Here is an 18,234-nt window from a genome sequence, read left to right on the forward strand (position 1 = left end):
CCAACCTCCTTTCTTAGCTGGTTTGAGATAAACACTGATAAAATCACCAAGGGCTCTGACAAAAATAAACCTATAAAAAGGCTTGGTTGAGACATGGGTGTGTTAACCTCTAGAACAGTGAGGGATGGGAGCAGAGAAGAACTGGAATATGGGGGTCAGTCAGAGAAACCATCTAGTGGTGAGTACCTATTCCATATGTCAAGCATAAAAAGACCAAGAAAAAAGAGTGTGGAGGAGAAAATAAAATCAAGCTCACAATGGATAAAGAAATTAGACTAACAAATTGTGGTATATTCATACAATGGAATACCATTCAGGGATTAAAATGACAAACTTTTAATAAACTTTATTCATGATGTGCTGATATTCCACTTAATGTTCTAATTTCCAAATGTAATAATTACATAGAAAGACTCTTATATTAAGGGTTTACATTAAGAATTACATTAAGAAGGAGGAATTCAATCTATTCAGCTAAAATATGTACAGGAAGATACCCAGGCAAAGCCCAGTAAGTCGTTTGAAAGAACTGATAAACTCTTGACAGCCTTCTTCCCAACAGAGTAACATTTCACTCTCTTCGAGAGTTCTCGGTTAATTTTATGTATGATTTGTGACATTAAATAGAAGTGAAAGAAAGCATGAAAATGTACTTGAAAACTTTCCTTTTGTTGGCATTCCAGACAATGCCTAGCATAGTGTGTACATTTAATTGATTCATTATGTTCTGACGTGACTTGGCCTAGATATGTTGATAAGCAATTTGCCAAGTAGAGAGCTCTGTTCCTCTCCTCAACATTTAGGTGGAAGCAAATTCATTTCAAATACATTGTTAAACCCATGACTATTCGTAAAACAATTAACACTTTGTGATTCTTCTCCTTATCCCTATCCTCATGTGAAATTCCTTAAAACATTAAAAGTATCAAACAGTTTTGAACAGAAACAGAAGAAACCAAAACAAAAAGTGTTCATCCAGGAAAAATATGAAAAGTGGAGGAGGATCCTGCCATGAAGATGGGAGATTTATGTGCCAAATAAATCTACAAGAGTCTTAGATTCCTTTTAGAAATTATCATTTTCCAGTTATAAAAGTAACACAGTCTTATTTGAAAAAACGTGGAAAAATTCATAAATGAATAAAGAAGAAAACAATTATTCTAATTCGACAAACCACAGACAATAACCATTAACTTTTTGTTATATTTCTATTCATCATTTTTTGTGTGTAGTTTTACAAAATTGGGCTCATATTATAAATAAATGTTTCTACCTTGCTTCTATCATGTATAGTTATAATGATAAATATTGCTCTTTATCATTAAATATTAATTTAAATATGATTTTAAGTATGTTGTCTTTATATATCTGATATTGGAAGTTAGATTTTAATAAGTTTGATTTTATAAATATAAGAACCTTATATTTTCAGCTTTGTTTGGCTGTTAATTTTTTGAGGTTAGAATAAGTATTATTGAATCAAAGAACATAAACCTTTCTAGGTCTTTGATATACTTAGCTATATGACATTCAGAAGGGTTATACCAATTTTTTAGATCAGTTTTAATATCCACTGGCAGACACTCTTACTCTCTTCCTTTAGTTAGGAGTTGCTAAAGTCAGTTTTATGGGCTGGATCCAGACCCATGCCTAATGGGTTGTCCCCTCCTCTAGTCATTCTGGGAAAGGTGCTTCCTGTTAAGAACTGTCTCTGGAGCCAACTTCACCTCATTGTTCCTCAGGGTATAAAAGAGAAGGTTTAGCATGCTGAGACACCTTAAACCCATGTCAAGGTTTAACACAAATGAGAAGTGTTTAGCTGGGAATGCCAGAGACAGAAGCGTTTATCTGTGGTTGGAGCACAGCTATAGGAAGATGTCACAGCTATCGTTACAGGGTGGGAGAAATAGTGGCACCACCTACTCAATGGATCTACGAGCAGCAGCCATTATGAAGGCACAAGAAGAGGTGAGGAAGGAGGAACAGCAGAGGCATTGTGAAAGTCACAAGCATAAATGGTTCATGCATGCAGGGTTGGCATCAACCAGAGGCAGTTTTCTGTACTCTAGCATGACTGGCACACAGTAGATGACTAGTCAATGAATGCCAATTCCTGACCACTTCTTGGCATGGCAAAATGAAAGAAAATGAAGGTGACCAGTTGGGATATATGGAAGGAAGGAAATTGATGCATTAAATAAGCTATTGTTTGCCATACATTGAAATCTAAAACAATAATATATTTCTTTGAGTAAAACATATGTCTGTATTAATAGTCATTGTTTAAGGTACATTTCACAGGATAAACTAATATTATTTCCTCCTCAAGAGGCAAGATGTCTAAATGTATCAACCCTTATTCCCAGAGTGTATGGGGAAGTTCTTGATAGAACAATTGCCCTGGGTGTGACCATGGTGAGCTGTGATCTTTAAAGTATGGTTAGGACACCAGAGCTCCTGCATTGAATGTTTTGTCCAAATTTTATTCAAAGCACTTCAAGAAAATGAGTGCAAATTGTGGCCAAGGGACAAATATGGTAGAGAGAAATATCAACTGCAAAGTGTGATAAAGTATAATAATTGTGTATTTGTTGTTTGGCATCTAAGCCTTAAACTGGTGTCAGAGGCTGCTTTATTGATGAAGTCATTCCTCAGAGCACCTTTAACATCCTTGTTGCACAGAGTACAAATAAGGGGGTTGAGTAAGGGGCTTACAAAAGTGACAAAGGTGTAGACCAAGGCTATTTGGCAGTCCTTATCCCCTGAGGTATCGGTCTGGGGACAACAGTAGACCAGACTGCAACAGCCATACTGCAGCAAGACCACAGTAGGTAAAAGGAGCAAGTGGAGAAGTCCTAGCGGTGGCCCTCAGCAGAGACGATGCACAGGATGGCAGGGGTGATGAATATGTAGGAGACACAGATAAGCAGGAAGGGGACAAGTCAGCCCAAGGAAGCCTACCACATAGAGGACAGCCTGGTGCACACAGATTCAGGGCAGGCCAGCCCAGCTGCAGGACCAGAGGCACATCACAAAGGAAGTTGTTGATTTCCTGGTGGTGCTCACAGAAGGACAGAGTAAATATTTTAAGGATGTGAGCTTCCTTTCTCTGAAGGGCACTGTACACTGTCTGGATTCACAGTTTCTGGGTCATGATGGGGGTGTAGTGCAGTGGGTGGCCATTGGCCATGTAGCAATTGTACACCATGAATGCCAAGAGAAAACAATCAGGACTGCCAAGGGTGACAAAAAAGAACACTTAGGCCCCACAACCAGTGAACAGAATGGGCTTCTGGGCCCCAATAATGTTAGAAAGCATCAAGAGCACCAGAGGTGTAGTAGCTGTCCAGGAAAGACAAATTGGATAATAAGAAATACATTAGGGTGCAAAGGGAGCTGTGTGTGCACACCACCCAGGTGATGGCTGTGTTGCCATAAAAGATCATCATGTAGAGGAGGAGGAGTAGGTAGAAGAGAAGGACCTGGAATTCAGTGACAGCTGTGAACACTCAGAACACAACTCAGTGAGGCTGGATTGATTGAAGACAGGGCTCCTAACATATTTCCTGCCAAAGAGGAACAAAAAAGTGTGAATATTCCATTACTGAGTTATTTTCTTGCCTAAAGGGCAGCAGGAATTTTAAATATTACTTTTGATTTGGAATTACCTATTTAGTATCCAGTTTCCAGTCTCAGTGCTTGGAATGATTTCATGATAGAAGGTATGGTATATTTTTCTGTGGAAATCTTCTTGAATAAGATAGACACTCATCTATAGAAGTTTCTGTGACAAAGACATGTAGATGCTCCTGGAGAAATATCATTTTTTATTCTGGTATTTTAAATTCAATGGAAAAAAGCTAATCCTTTGCTTGTATTTAATTAAACTAAAGAGTGGTATAGTGGTAGATATTTTCAAAACGAGATAAATGGATGTGTTGTTCACCTTTTGGGTAAACATTCTTACTGAAATATAGCATGCATACAGAGAAGTTCACAAATCCTAAGTGTACAGCTTGATTTATTTTTTACATGGTAAATATGCCAGTATAACCACTACAAAGATTAAGAAATAGAACAATTCCAGTAATCTACAAGCATCTTTCAAGTCTTCTCTGTCTCTATCTCTCTTTTGACTTTTATCACTGAAGATCAGGTTAACTGAGCTTCAATTTATATGTGTAACAATAAAGTACGTACTTTATTGTAACTGGCTTCAATACTATGCCTTCAGAAGTTATTCTTGCTGTTTTGTGTAGTGAGACTTTGTTCTTTCCATTGTTTTGTAATATCCTAGTTTATGGCTATACTATAATTTATTCATGAGTTGCCTATTTTTCAGCTAGTTTTTAGTCCATATTAAACTAGGCACTTTTTGAGTGATGTCAGCATGATGGAGGAGTGAGCTCTTCCCTTGGACTCTCTCTTGTAAAATACAACTACAGGGACATTCAAACACCAACAGAGGACACACACACAACACAAGAGATGTTTAGGAGACCCATGCAGCCATATGAAGGTGGTGGTTGTGAGGCTGTATCCTCTAGAAGAAAGTGAAGCTTCTCAGCAGGAGCTCTGTGGAGAGAGGTGACCCAAGGCTAGATGAGGGGCACAGCTGGGGAGAGGGTCTCTGTTCCCACCTGCCGCTCCAGCCTTGTTCTCAGCCACCCATTCGCTGTGAGAGTGGTGTGGTGAGAGAGGGGCTGGTTAGATCAGCAGCTCAGCTGGGGCAGGGCACTCTATTCCTGTCCCGTGCACCAGCTCCATGCTCCAGTCCCATGTTCACCAGGAGAGTAGCATGGTGAGAGAGGGGCTGGTTAGAGGAGTGGCTCAGCTGGGGAGAGGTGCTCTAGTCCCACCTAGCACTCCAGCCTTGCACTCTAGCCACATGATCATGGGGAGCACTGTACAGAGAAAGAGGTAGTGGCAGGTGGAGCCCCTTGAGTGCCCAGAACACCATGCAGAGATAGAGGCATCGGTTGAGGGACTCAGGCAGGTATAAGAAAGTGCTCCTTACCTCACCTGGTACTCAAGTCCTACTATCACTCAGAGTTCCACACAGAGTGAGAAGCAGAGGCTGAGGGAAGCAGAGGGGAAGGAGAACACCCCTTCCCCTGCCCAGTGCTCCAGATATGCCATCAGCCTGAGCATCACACAGTGAGAAAAGCAGCCAGTGGCCAGAGCTGGGGATCCCCAGATCATGCTGGACCCCAATTACACAGTGCCTGATCCTCACCCAGTGGAAGCACATGGTAGCAGCAACCAGATAATAATGCCACGTGGTGACAAAAATCCACACCATCAAGCAATATGAGAATCTCCAGACCAGAAGGAAGATGACAAGTATTCAGAAGCCAACCCCAAAGACACAGAAATCCATAACCTAAATGACAAACTATTCAAAATAGCTATCATAAAAAAAACTCAATGAGTTACAAGAAAAGACAGAAAGACAAATTAACAAATTCAGGAGCTTCTTCACAAAAGAGATTGAAACTTTAAAGAAGAGCCAATCAGAATTATTGGAGACGAAAAACGTAATGGATGGGATTAAAAAAATCTGGAATCCCTAAACAACAAAACTGACAATATGGAAAACCAAACTAGCAATTTAGAAGACAATACTATAGAAATGCTTCAGAGGGAGGAGAAGAGACAACTAAGACTAAAAAGAAATAAATTGGCTCTCAGAGAAATATCTGACTCAATAGGAAATGCAACATAAAGATTATAGGTATTACAGAGGGGCAAGAAAAGGAGAATGGAGCAGAAAGCTTGTTCAAAGAAATAATAGCAGAGAATTTCCTAAACCTGGGAAAGGAGATGGAAATCCATATAAAAGAGGCTACCAGAACTCCCAACTATGTTAATGTAAAAAGAACTACTGTGAAGTGTGTAGTAGTAAAGCTGGCAAAAGTCAATGACAAAGAAAAAATGTTAAGGGCAGCAAGGCAGAAGAAAATAGCTTACAAAGGAATCCCTATCAGGCTTTCAGAGGATTTCTCTGCAGAAACTTTACAGGCTAGGAGAGAGTGGAATGAGATATTCAAAATCTTGAAAGACAAAAACTTCCATCCAAAAATTCTCTATCCAGTGAAAATCTCCTTCAGATATGACAGAGAAATAAAAAATTTCCCAGATAAACAAAAGCTAAGGGAGTTCATTGTCACAAGAACCCCACTACAAGAAATCTTCAAGAAGGCTCTCATACCCGAAAGGGAAAAAAAAGAAAACAGGAAAAGGGCTACAAAGCCCTGAGCAGGGAGATGAATAGGCATGCAACAATCAGAAATCAGCAACTCTCCATCAGATCAGGTTGGTAAACACTTAATCCTTAGATCAAGGATAAAGGAAAGGAAAACAACAAAATAAAAATTATATCATCACCATAACCACAAACTCACAACATGAGATGGAATAAGATATGACAAAAATAAATTAGAAGGGGAAGAGGTAAGGGACAGAATCAGTGTAGTCTAAGGTAATAAGAGGCAATCAGAAAATGGACTATATCACTTTGACAATTTTTATGTGAACCTAATGGTAACCACTAAAATAATTAGAATAGAGACATATATGATAAACAAGGAGAAAATGAAGAAAACCAACATAGAAAACTACCTAATCAAATTGATAGCCTAATATACATGGGACAAGAAAAAAAGGATATGCAGAAGAACCAGAATACATGCAATAAGATAGCAATATTCAGCCCTCATATATCAATAATCACTCTAAATGTAAATGGAATGAATTCTTCAATCAAAACACACAGAATGGCAGCATGGATTAAAGAATAAGATCCAACAATATGCTGCCTCCAGGAAACACATCTCAGCCCTAAAGACAAACATAGATTCAGAGTGAAGGGATGGAAGACAATACTCCAAGCTAATGGCAAACAAAAGAAAGCAGGTGTTGCCATACTCATATCAGACAAAGTAGACTTCAAGATAAAACAGGCAAAGAGAGACATAGAGGGGCAGTATTTAATGATAAAAGGGACTCAACAGCACGAAGACATAACACTTATAAATATATATGTACCCAAAACAGGAGCACCAAAATACGTAATGCAACTATTAAGAAACCTAAAAGGAGATATTACCAGCAACACAATAATAGTAGGGTACCTCAATCAGTGTATTGATCATTCAGACAAAATTCAACAAGGAAATAGTGAAATTAAATGAAAAGCTAGACCAGATGAACTTAGATATATAGAGAGTACGCCATGCAAAAACAGCAGAGCACACATTCTTCTCAAGTGTGCATGGAGCATTCTCAAAGATAGAACATATATTGGGAAACAATGCAAACATCAATAAATTTAAGAAGATTGAAATCATATCTACTATCTTCTCTGATCATAATGCTATAAACTAGAAATTAACTACAAGAAAAAGCAGGGAAAGGAACAAAAATGTGGAGACTAAACAACATGCTACTGGACAACCAATGGGTTGTCAAAAAAAATAAAAGAAGAAATCAAAAAATATTGGGAGATAAATGAGAACAAAAACACACCATACAAACTCATATGGGACGCAGCAAAAGGCAGTCCTAAGAGGGCAATTTATAGCAATGCAGGCCCATGTTAACAAACAAGAAAAAGTTCAAATAAACAATTTTAAATTACGCCTAACAGAATTAGAAAAAGAAGAACAAACAAAGTCCAGACTCAGTGGAGATGGGAAATAATAAAAACTAGAGCAGAAAGAAATAAAATTGAGAAAAAAAGACTACAAAAATGATCCATGAAACCACGAGCTTGTTCTTTGAGAAGATAAACAAAATTGACAAACCCTTAGCCAGACTCACTAAGAAAAAAAGAGACGAGGCTCAAATAAATAAAACTATAAATGAAAGAGGAGAAATTACAATGGATAGAACTGAAATACAAAAGATTATGAGTATGTTATGAAAAACTGTCAACAAACGGGAAAATCTAGAAGAAATGGATAAATTCCTAGACTCTTACAACCTCCCAAGACTGAATGAAGAAGAAATAGAGAATCCAAATAGACCAATCACAGGTAAAGAGATTGAAACAGTTATCAAAAACCTCCCCCAAAATAAAAGTCCAGGACCAGATGGCTTCTCAGGAGAATTTTACCAAACATTCAAAGAAGATTTACTTCCCATCCTTCTCAAACTATTCCAAAATATTGAGGAAGATGGAAATATTCCTAACACATTCTGTGAGGCTAACATAACCCTCATACCAAAGCCATGTAAGGACAGCACAAAGAAGGAAAATTACAGGCCAATATTGCTGATGAACATAGGTGCAAAAATTCTGAACAAAATATGGACAAACTGAATACAGAAATACATGAAAAAAATCATATGCCATGATCAAGTGGGATACATATCAGGGACACAAAGATGGTTCACAAATCCATCAACGTGATTCACCACATTAACAAAATGAGGAGCAAAAACCACGTGATAATCTCCATAGATGCAGAGAAAGCATTTGACAAGATCCAACATCCATTCATGATAAAAACTCACAATAAAATGGGTATAGAAGGAAAGTACTTCAACTTGATAAAGGCCACATGTAACAAACCCACAGCCAACATCATACTCAATAGGGAAAAACTGAAAGCCATTCCTCTGAGAACAGGAACAAGACAAGGGTGCCCACTCTCACCACTCTTATTCAACATAGTATTAGAGTTTTTTAGCCAGAGCAGTTAGTTAAGAAAAAGAAATAAAAGAATATAAAGAGGCACTGAAGAAGTGAAATTCTTGCTGTTTGCAGATGACATGATTTTATATATAGAAAACCCTAAAGAATCCATTGGAAAACTATTAGAAATAATCAACAACTACAGCAAAGTTTCAGGGTACAATGTCAACTTATAAAAATCAGTGGCATGTCTATACTCAAATAACGAACCAACAGAACAAGAACTCAAGAAAACAATTCCATTTACAATTTCAACAAAAAGAATCAAATATCTAGGAATAAATTTAACCAAGTATGTCAAAGATCAATACAAAGAAAACTATAAGACATTACTGAAAGAAACTGATAATGACATAAAGAAATGGAAAGATATTCCATGCACATGGATTGGAAGAATAAGCATAATTAAAATGTCCATAATACCTAAAGCAATTTACAGATTCACTGCAACCCCAACCTGAATCCAAATGACATTCTTCACAGAGATAGAACAAATAATATTAAAATTCATCTGGGGCAACAAAAAACCCCCGAATAGCCAAAGCAAGACTGAAAAACAAGAAGAAAGCTGGTGACATTGCTATCCCTGACTTCAAAATATATTACAAAGCTATGGTAATCAAAACAGCATGATACTGGTACAAGAAGAGGCACACAGATCAATGGAACAGAATTGAAAGTCCAGAAATAAAACCATACATTTATGGACAGGTAACCTTTGACAAAGGAGCCAAGAACATACACTGGAGTAAGGAAAGCCTTTAATAAATGGTGCTGGGAAAACTGGACAGGCACATGCAAAAGAATGAAAGTAGACTATTATCTTTCCCCAAGCACAAAAATGGACTCAAAATGGTCCAAAGACTTGAAGTTGAGACCTGAAACCATAAAACTTCTGAAGGAGAATATAGGCAGTACACTCTTTGATATCAGACTTAAAAGGATCTTTTTGAATATCATGTCTACTCAGACAAGGGAAACAAAAGAAAAAATAAACAAGTGGGACTTCATCAGACTAAAGAGCTTCTGGAAGGCAAAGGAAACCAAGATCAAAATGAAAAACACAACCCACCAACTGGGAGAAAATATTTTCAAATCATATATCCGATAAGGGATTAATCTCTATCATACATAAAGAACTCACACAAATGAACCACAGAAAAACAAACAACTTAATCAAAAAGTGGGCAGAAGATATGAACCAACGTTTTTCCAAAGAAGACATACAGTTGTCTAATAGGCACATGAAAAGATGCTCAACATCACTAGTCCTCAGGGAAATGTAAATCAAAACTACCTTTAGATACTATCTTACACCCATTAGAATGGCTATAATCACCAAGACAAAAAACAACAAATGTTGGAGAGGTTGTGGAGAAAAGGGAACCCTTATTCACTGCTGGTGGGAATGAAAACTGGTGCAGCCACCGTTAGAAACAGTATGGAGATTTCTCAAAAAATTAAAAACAGAACTACCATATGACCCAGCTATCTCACTACTGGTATTTACCCAAAGAACTGGAAATCAACAATTCAAAGAGACTTATGCACCCCTATGTTTGTTGCAGCACTATTTGCAGTAGCCAAGGCGTGGAAGCAATCCAAGTGCCCATCGATGGATGATTGGATAAAGAAGATGTGGTATACATACAGAATGGAATACTACTCAGCCATAAAAAATTGTCCCATTTGCAACCACATGGATGGACCTTGAGGGCATCATGTTAAGCGAAATAAGCCAGACAGAGAAAGACAAACACCATATGATTTCACTTATATGTGGAATATAAACAAACTTACAGACAAAGAGAATAAATTAGTGGTTACGGGGGGAAGGGGGTGGAGGGTGGGCACAAGGGGTGAAGCAGCATACTTATATGGTGTATGGCACACAATAATGTACAACTGAAATCTCACTATGTTATAAGCTATTATGACCACAATAAAGTAATTAACGAGAAAAAAGTGAGAAATTTATTAATCCATTTAAAAATGTCAAACAATTACATTCTAACAATAATAACATATTTTATAAAAAATGACTACTTTCTGAAACAAAAGCAATTACTGCGAGAAGGGGCACATTTCACATTTATGGGACTCTACTTGCTGTCCAGCTTAATAGAAGGGAGCTGGATTCTTATATCTGCTCCTGCATTTGATTTGCTGTGATATGTTCTTTTGGTTGGAGAAGATGAAGCAAATCAGTCTCAGACAGATATGCAGTTGGAAAGAGCTCTGTCTCTATAGTTTTTCAGATAATGGTGTCTATGCTCCTTTGAAAATCACCTGAACAACAAATTTCTTAAACTTTAATTGCCACATGGAGTCTGAAATCCCAATTCAATGAACTTTTTTCATGCTGTGTTATATTAAATGCATTTGCTTGTCTTGCAAAAAAAAACCTAGGCACTTTTTATTCCAATCCATGCTGATGTTCACTCTTTATATATTTCCTCTCATTTGAATATGTTTTTCTAAATTTTCAAACATGAACCTAAACTTTAGTACTTTGACAGATTCACAGGAAAGGAACTTTTAAGGGAGTCAGGTATAAATGAAAGTGGAGCTGTCTGAGATAAGAAAAGACAACAAGGAAACTAAAAATGCAATAGCAGAATTGATATAGGCATTAGAACAATCAGGTGAATAAGACAGTTTTTTTAAGCATCTGGGATAGCAAAAATTTGTAAAAATTAAGCACTTCTGCAAGTTAGACTTCAACTTTATTTTCAATACAAAAACCCAAGAGACGACACAGCAATGTCTACAGAGTTTTAAGAAAAACAAATTCCTGTGAAAGAAATCTATGCCCAGCATTTGTGATTCATGTTTAAAAGCAACAGAAAGACTTTCTCAGATTTACAAGGGCTTAGGAAATAAGTTTAATTAAAAATTATACAACAAAGACTCTGGGTTCCTAGGTGATTAATCAGAATATATAATTCTAGATTGGGAAAGTTGTAATGCAAAAAATTGGTTTGAAAAATCAAATAGTAAAATATGCACTTAACACTAAATAGTTAATGGAAATATTGTTAAAAGTAGAAGAAAAAAATATAAAATACGAAAGTTAGACTAGTTATGCATATTTAAAATCACAAATTATGTCATTGGAAAATTGATAGAGAAGGAAGGGAAAAATGAAATAGTGATTTCCTCAATGTATGTAAGGAAAGATCCAAGAAATATTTCATATAGATGTGGATAATTAGAGAAATATCTATTCAAATGTCTATTTATGAATAACCATTATCAGTAGACTAAAACTCAGCATGTCCATTCCAAAAAATTGGATTTTAAAAAGCAAATTACTACAGAGAGCAAAAGGCTGAAAACAAAGGAAAATGTGAGCAAACAAATAAGGTAAAATAACATAAGTAGAGAAAAGTATATATTTAATTTCTGAAAATAAGTTTAAATGAGGTTTATGTTCTATTAAAGACAGAGTCTCACATTTACATAATAAAAAAATCCAACCAAGTGTACACATGATGACATAGAAAGGCTAGCATCACTTTTGTTGAGCATTGTGTTTCATGATGTGCCCGATGCAACAAGACAGAGAGAGGATGCAGAAGATTTCATTGTCTGACTGAAAACAGAACAGAACCAATAGAAAAATTAAGACCAATTAGATATTCTTTAGGTAGTTAGTTCCAAACGAAATGTAGTAGAAAGTCTCTTAACTAATCCTCACTAACTGATGTGTCAGATTAATCACTGCTCCTCAATCCCTCTGTTCAACATACTAAATGATGTTCGTGATACACAAGAGACCTATAGCTTATACTCTAAAATATCTGAGCATTCCTACAACCAGAAGTTGAGTTGTATGCCTTTACATTGGTTGAATTTCCCTCAAACCTACTTATACTATTTGTATTCATTTTTGTAATTATGTAATTTTATTAAATAAATTAAAAATCTGACACGATGTTATTGTGAATATAAAGGTATTTAATGAAAATTAATAATTGAATGTTTGAGAAATACTTGATACTTACAAGTTGCTAAAAATTTCTGTGAAATAGGATGTGAGCCAGACCACTATAAAAGACCAAGAAAAAAATGATAAAATTTTGAATAATGGTACACTCATATTTGACATGGGTCTAAATGTTCACTCTGTGTTACAAAAGCTACAACTAAAATTATACATGATGCATGAAAAGAAAGTTTTTTACTTCAGGCAGCACAAACTCAAAGTAAATCTCTTGACTTTATATCAAAAGGTTGATGAATAAATGCCTATTTGTATGTTTTAATTTAAAGTAAAATGAATGTGATGTGTGTTGTTTATGCTTTGAATCACAGGGCTTTCTTTTTTTAATCAATGATACTAGTTAGAACGCCCAACCTCCAAATAACAACCAAAATGAATGAATATAAATGGAATGTATTTCAATGGAAAACCAGAGAGTATGTATATAGAGGACATCAGTTCTAGTTCTGACTCTGTCCCCAGGTAGCTGTGAGACTTTAGGCATGTCAGCCGAGATTCATGAGCTTATTTTCCCATCTATAAAATGAAGCCATTCATCCCAGTTGTTTCCAACTGAGGATGTACATCAGAATTACTTGGAGGAACTTTTTCAAAATTCACAGCCTCAGATCCTGCAATGCCTTCTCTGCTTGACCAGCTGTGGTGTCTTGGGTTTTGGCTGGCAACTATACTCACAAGACACACCAAGAATCAAGTTTTAAGGAAGATTTAGGAAAAGATACTCGACAGTCCCACAACATACACAGTGACAATTGGTAGAGCTCTCATGATTCATTGGCATGCCTTCTAAATATCCTGTCATTCCATGCTTGGGATGTGCATGGTCATGAGAGAGAGAGTGCTCAATGGGTGTGGGCCACCTCAGTTCAGGGAAACTTCAGCTCTGGGATCCCATAGGCATCGTGCCTTGCTTATCAATAGCCCCCTTAGGGCTACGTGACTAGCACCCATTTTCTGGTGCAGCTGCATCTCAGCAAACACAGGTTATTCATCACTTGTAGATTTCTCCATAACCAATTTAAACAAACAGATACAAGTGCTTGACTCATACCGAAGCTATTTCAGTTGGACTGTCATACATCTTGGATGCAGTGTACACCTATACAATGCTTGAATTAGTAGCAAAGGGGTTTTGTCTGAGGGTCAAACTTCAGACTTCTCTGAGGCTGAGAAAAGGCCACAAATCAGGTTTGACTACTTTTCTTCCAAATCCTACCCTGGATCTGCTAATTCAGACTCTAGTGAAGGAATCAGGCAACTGTATTTTGTAAATACCCCTAAGGTGACCCTGATGCCATAAAGAATCCCTGAATCACATGAACTGTGAGTCCAGTCCAGCTTCGGGATTTTGTGAATCTAGATGCCTACTGATTGATGGAGATATATTTGATGAATCAGACATCTTCCTTATAAATACTCTGAAGTTAACCACAAGTGTGTATTCTTCTTCCCTGTCCAAACCCTCTTTTTAAATTTTTCCAGATCTGGAGCAAACTATTACTACTTATTGAATCTAATTTCTCTGACAATTGCACTTCAGCATAAAGAAAAGATCTGGTTCTAGATCCTGGCTTTTCAGCATGTTGTGATCCACTTTTGTGATCTAAGGGAAATTATTAAAACATTGAAACTCATCTCCTTCCTCTGTGAAATAGGAATAATAATCCCCAGATCTCAAAGCTATTTGCGCCTAAATGGACATGCATATTAGACAACTACCTTAGTGCCTGGTATATCATAGACACTCAAAAAAGAAAAAGTGTTCCTTTTTTTGTAACTGTTCTCTCGTTTCCAACACCAATCTACTTGCCCTACCAAACTAGGTTTATTTGTCCCCAGTCTAAGCTGACCTCTATTCTTCTCAAAACTTACAAAATCCAATCTTGTTAAGGGGACATATACAATCAGCCACCTGTCTTTTTCTATGTTAATTCTTACACTTTTATGCTTCATTTGAGTTTTCACTCCACCTGCTTTTATATGGATTACCAAACCAGCCTTTTAAGAGACATGTCTTCCTCAAGTGCCTCAAAATCCACCCTATTCCACCCATGATGTTCCAACATGAAACATCACAGAGGTCTGCTTTCAATATTCCACATGGAGTAGCAGATTCCTAGCTTTATAATTGAGAGACTTGGTATCTGCTCCAGCTCTGCAGATAACTCATTGTGTGACAAGCCATGTTACTAACCTCGGTTTCTTTTTCTGCAATATAACAATTGATTTCACATGAACAAGGAAGGTTTTATAATGGTACGTCTCAATAAAATCTATTTATGTAAAACAGAATATGTAGAAAGTGATGGAGAGTCAAGAAAATATTATCAGTAGTTGTGATAGATGATATTTTCCAAAAATGGACACAATATTTTCCCTTCCACACACTTTTGAAGAAAATTGCCACTTCCCCATGAAGAAATGGAATCCATGTCTTTGCCCTTGAACCTGAAGGGCTTTGGGGACTGCTTTGACGAATAGCATAGCCCAGAAATGGTGTTACATGATCTCCAAGCCTATCTAAGAAAATCTGATACAGCTTTCCTCTGGCATTTTTCTCTCAGGATATGCACCTCTGGAACCCTGAATTACCATATAAGAAGTCTCACTACTCTGAAGCTGCCATACTGGAGAGACCATGTGAAGAGATAACATAGAGGTAGAGAGATATGCCCAAGGAGGCCAGCTGTTACAGCCCACAGATTTTGAGTCTTCCCAGCCAGTCACCCAACATACGAGTGAGTGAATGCTCAACTGATCCCAGCCTCAGTTCTGACCGAAGGCACACAAGACCCCAAGTGAAGACTGCCTAGCTAAGTCCAGTCAACTCTTAGAACTGTGAGAGATAACAATAAAATGACTCATCGTTTTAAGTCCCTACATTTTGAAGTGATTTGTTACACAGGAATATAACCAAAATAGTGGATTTTTTTATGGGATAGAGTGATTCATATTATATCCTGTATTGCTTTAACATTTTACAGTAACTGTCATTTTATGAAGAATTTTTCTATTTTCCTATTTTAAGGAAAATAACCCGTCTTGCCTATTAAGCCATCATGCTTAACATGGTGCCAGAATCTTCTCAGTTACATTAACACTGATTGAGAAGATGTTTACTTTTCTCTCTTTATTCTGGTTTCATCAGCCCATATTTGATATAATTAGAACTGCCATGGTTAGAACCAGGTCATTTGGTTTAAATCAATTGTCGGTGCTTCTTTATTACCTCTGACTAGTAGATTCCACAGGAGGTTATATCCATTCTAAGGTAAAGCTCCATCAGCAATGAGTAAAAGGGGAGCTGATTTGGCTAGGAATATGCTTGTATGTTAGTTAGGAGTTTGCCTGAGAAAGGTAGTTAGGATTAAGTTTGGGAAAGTCAATTAGGATTAAGTTTGGGATACCAAAGACAATTGGTTAAAAAACTAGAAGACCACAAACTTTTATGAAAACCTTGACAAGTTTTCACAGAAGAGAGGCATAAATCTGTACGTAGATGTTTCTATTTCTCTGAATCATTCTCCTATTTGTCATTTTCAACAAACAACTATTGTAAACTTTCTACTTGCCAGGCTCTGAGTCTGTCCCTGGAACTACAAGGATGAATAATTCACAGTCCATGACCTCTGTGCACTCACAAACTAAAGACAGAAACTGACACAAAAATAATTTAAGTGATTTTCAAGACTGCCTAAGCAAAGACAATATTTAGTAAATAATTAATGTCATTGGATTTAGAGAGCATAAAGATTTTGTGCAAAGTACAGTCAGCTAAATTTTATGCTATACTTGTTCTTTTGTGTTAGCCATACCTGAGAAAAGCCGGTTTGTGGTTTTATGAATAAATTAACAGAAACCCCTGACATCCAAGTGTAGGAGACACAAATGCAAGAGACATGGCTAGTAAAATAAACCAAAAAAGTCCATACACTGGGTTAGAATGACTTTTAATGCCTAATGTATACAGTGTCAGCAAATATTCTTTTATGTATTCACTAAACAAATATTTTTTGAATACCTAGTGAGAATCAAAAGGAAATGAGACAGAATTATTTCTAGCCTGGCTCTTGCTTCACAGTGTGTGAGACAGAGAATGAACTTGCAAATAAATAAATTATGGCTATCATATAAGGCAGCAATAAGTCCTATGATGAAAAGTAAAGCAGCATCAGAGGATGGACGGTAACATAGAGTGGAAGAGCTATTTTAGGTAGAGAGGTCCAGGAGTTGGGGAAGCCCTCTCTCAGGTATTTGAGTTGAGAACTGAATAAAATAAGCAGTTTGGCCTCCTCAAGGAATAGTAAGTGGATAGGACTAGGGAGAAGGAAGGGAGAAGTAGACATAGTCATGGAGGTAGCCAGGGGCCCAAAGTAGCTGAATCTTGTAGGTCATGGTAGAGACTTTGAATTTTATTTAAATACTTTAAGTATTTAATAAAATAAGTATTTAAATCCATGGGTCTAGATGAAATTACCTGAAGAGTGACTTCAGAGAGAGAGAGAAACACATGTGATTAAGCCATGAGTGACTCTAACATTTAGAAATAAGGACCAGCAATGTATTCTGAGGATCAGAAGCCAAGGATGTAGAAAATCAGAGTAAAGTAGTGTCAGGAAGACTGAGGAAGAAAATAAAATTATTCCAGGAAAAAGGAGGGATAAACTGTTTCAAATACCACAGGCGCCAAACCATCACTCCTGAATTCAGACTTTCTGATTTTCTCTCTTCAAGGCAGGCAGCTATCATCCCTAGTAATCTCTTGACCAGTCCTCCATCCTGAGGGTTGGATTCAAATGGAAACTGCTTCTTTCAGAAAATTTTTCTCAGAAGATGAAAACATCTCAAATTTCTTCTTTGCCTCCTCTATCTTCCTTCCACTGCTTATGCCTTTGTATATAATCTTTTTAATAGAGGAATTTAGATGACTCAGAACTACAAATTCCTTTTAAAACTGGCAGATGCAGAGCTGTAGGCAACACGTCTGTGAACTTTTTAACCAACAAAGAGTGCTCAGAAACATCTTCCACTTTCTTTGATAATAAAAAGAATACTACACTATGACCAAGTGCAAGTTATCCTAGAAATACAAGAATTTTTAACATTCCCAAAGCAATAAATGTAAATCACCATATTAATAAACACAAAATAAAATTATATGACCATCCTAGTGGATGCTGAACAATCTTTTGAGAAAATCCAAAATCCATTCCTGATTTAAAAAAAAAAAAAAAACTAAACAAATTGGGAATCAAAAGGAAATCCGTTAATCTGATAAATGGCATCTATGAAAAAATCTACATAATGAATGGTGAAAGCCTAAAAAATTTCCCTTGAGATCAAGAAGAAGACAAGAATTTACACTCTCATCACTTCTATTGAACATTGTATTGGAAAGGAAATAAGTCAGAGAAAAATAAGTACTGTATGATCTCACTTATATGTGAAATCTAAAAAAACAAACTAATAGAAACAAAGAACAAATTTGTGGTTGCCAGAGTGGGTAGAGCTGTCAGGGAATGGGGTAAAC

The 18,234-nt window shown here is 36.7% G+C and overlaps 1 pseudogene; it reads right to left on the reverse strand.

Annotated features, from left to right (window-relative positions):
• Window positions 1-2,550: 2,550 nt before the first annotated feature.
• LOC106822139 (olfactory receptor 10Q1-like) lies at window positions 2,551-17,453 on the reverse strand (annotated as a pseudogene).
• Between the last annotated feature and the right edge of the window lie 781 nt (window positions 17,454-18,234).

This window comes from Equus asinus, chromosome 17 (assembly GCF_041296235.1).
Source record: "Equus asinus isolate D_3611 breed Donkey chromosome 17, EquAss-T2T_v2, whole genome shotgun sequence".
Taxonomy (NCBI): domain Eukaryota; kingdom Metazoa; phylum Chordata; class Mammalia; order Perissodactyla; family Equidae; genus Equus; species Equus asinus.